This window comes from Staurois parvus, unplaced genomic scaffold (assembly GCF_062004578.1).
Source record: "Staurois parvus isolate SC_StPar_1 unplaced genomic scaffold, SC_StPar_1.0 ptg003867l, whole genome shotgun sequence".
Lineage (NCBI taxonomy): Eukaryota > Metazoa > Chordata > Amphibia > Anura > Ranidae > Staurois > Staurois parvus.
This window is the reverse complement of record NW_028321662.1, coordinates 31,471-33,995: the sequence shown is the minus strand read 5'-3', so window position 1 is coordinate 33,995 and position 2,525 is coordinate 31,471. Positions and strand designations below refer to the sequence as shown.

The following is a 2,525-nucleotide window of genomic DNA, read 5'->3' as shown; positions in this document are numbered from 1 at the left end:
GCCTCGTTTTCTCATCCCTAACTGCTCTGTCACTGCATCAAAGATGTTGATGGCACTTGCCGTTCAGCTTTTGATCTCCACTTTTTTTTTTTTGTGGGGGGATTGTTGCGTCGTCCACACAGTTGTATAGTTGGCTTTGGCCTCTACAGAGTTATTTAGCTATTGGAACCCCTTACCCTTACCTTTCCAAAGATCATTATCATTGATGTTCCACTGAAGACCTCCCATTATCAGCCATTAAGCAGTGCACAGCCGACTGGCGATCAGCACGGCGGTTGGATGTCACAACCTGCCAATAGAAACCAAGCACTGGAGCACTCCAGTCTCAGAAACTCATTGGTACTCTACAGTGTATGTGTGGTTGAAGAAAACCGGACAATTTTGAGTGGTGGCCATAAGTGCTAGGTTTTTTTTCCCATAGTGCCGTGCTTGTTGATGCCCAATGAACATAAAAGTAAACCGTGAAATCAAAGCTCACTAGAAAGTTCATGAGGGTACAGTGTGGTCTGACCTCTAAAGAGGAAGGCCCTATATCCCTAACCCCCCCCAGCCATGGTGCAAGGCTCCCGACAGGAACATAGCCCTCTAGTCTACCTGTTCAAAACGAAATGGACTCCAATCCTTAGGAACCAGCCATAGTTGGTCCTCCAATGGTGCAAGGCTCCCAACAGGAACATAGCCCTCTAGACTACCTGGCCAAAACCAGGTGAACTCCAATCCTTAAGGACCAGCCATAGTTGGTCCTCCAATGGTGCAAGGCTCCCAACAGGAACATAGCCCTCTACTCTACCTGGCCAAAATCAGGTGGACTCCAATCCTTAGGGACCAGCCATAGTTGGTCCTCCAAGTACTGGGTGAGGGCTCTCCCGAAGAGAAACCCCCAGTTGGAGAGAGGAAAAAGACTTTTGAAGGCCACAGATCCTCTCCTCGACTTCAGGTCAGGCCCCCAATGAAATCCCTGCGGCTTGTGGAAAAGAAGAAACCCACACATGCAGTGCAAGTGCCAAGTGAAAAACACATGGGCAGGCCTTTTTGCAGGTTTAAATGTTGCTCCAGGCCAGGCAAAAGGCCTTCCCGAGAAGCATAGTGCAAGAAAAGCAGTAATGACTTGAAACTCAGTGGGGTCCTAAACCCACCAGGTTTTCCTGGCATCCCTGGGACGTAGGGTGTAGTGAGGTTTACTTGGAGCTAGTGATGGCCTTGGTGCCCTTAGAGATGGCATGTCTTGACCCAGCAACAGGTGCACAGTGGTCTGGATCTCCCGGGAAGTGAAGGAGGAGCACTTCTTATGAGTCAGGTGGGAAGTGTCTCTGGTGATGCACTCAAAGATGCCATTGACAAAGCAGTTCATGATGCTACTGGCCTAGGACAAGATATCTGTGTTTGGGTGTATCAGCTTGCACGTACAACACAAAAATCGGCCGCCCTCCCCCTGGGCAGAGAGAGCCTGATACCAATCCAACACCACCCCCCACTCGCGAGAGCCTTCCATTACCACCACCCTCCATACACCGGCCACCCCAATCCCCACCCACCCCCAGCAAGAGAGAAAGGCACTCACCTTCACAGCTCCAGACATCCCCTGGAATTAGAGTCAGACTCTGCATACACCGTCAAGCAGCTCGCATCCTCTCTCAGATCTCACCTGGTCCCCACGCTGCGTGTGTCCCTTCTTCCATCTCTTGTTACAGGGGGCATTGCTACCCACCTTGAAAAATGCCACCCTAGGCTAATTCCTTGTTTGCCTTGTAGTAAATACACCACTGCGTAGATGGCCTAATTCTCTTTCCTGCTCTTCTGCAGCTTCTTGCCATCCTTCTTCTGGTTCTTGGTCATGGCTCTCTTGGAGCCCATCTTGGGCACTGGGGCAGACTTGGCTGGTTCAGGCATGACAAGATAAAAAATCTCTTCACTACATGCTAGAATTGTGCTGACCCCAAAATGGGCACATCACCCAGAGCTCATGCTCCCCAAACCCCTAACCAGATGAGCAGCTCCATCCCTACCAGGAGGCATTAGGACTTATGTAGAGTACTGTCTACAGCTGAGGACAAGCCTGGTGCACCAGGCCAGAATCAACCCGGGAGGAAAGGATTAACTTCTCAGTCCACACCTATTATATCTGGAATTACTAACTGCCATCGCACCTGATAGGATGAGTGGAAGTGTCAATCCACTTTGAAGAACAGACCAACCTTCTCCTGAACTCCATCTCCTCAGAGAAACATCCTAAATGCTTTTCATTTTTGCACAGTTTGCCATGGCGGTTGGCTGCAGGTGCGGAGGATGCTGGCGGATCTGTTCGCTGCGAATTTCCTACTGTGAAAAATTAAGACATTACCTGTTTTTCACATGCTCCGATTTTCATGATGATCCTGGTCTAAGACGGAATGTCGGCGTTGGGGTGTATCAGCTTGAGCACCTTGAACATCGATGGTCTAACTCTCCTTCCTGTTCTTCTCCAGCTCCTTGCTATCCTTCTTCTATTTCTTGGTCATGGCTTTTTTGGAGCCCATCTTGGGCAC

At 49.8% G+C, this 2,525-nt stretch overlaps 1 pseudogene; it reads right to left on the bottom strand.

The window, feature by feature from the left end:
• Positions 1 to 1,178: 1,178 nt before the first annotated feature.
• Positions 1,179 to 1,890, bottom strand: LOC149427327 (histone H2B 1.1-like; annotated as a pseudogene).
• Between the last annotated feature and the right edge of the window lie 635 nt (positions 1,891 to 2,525).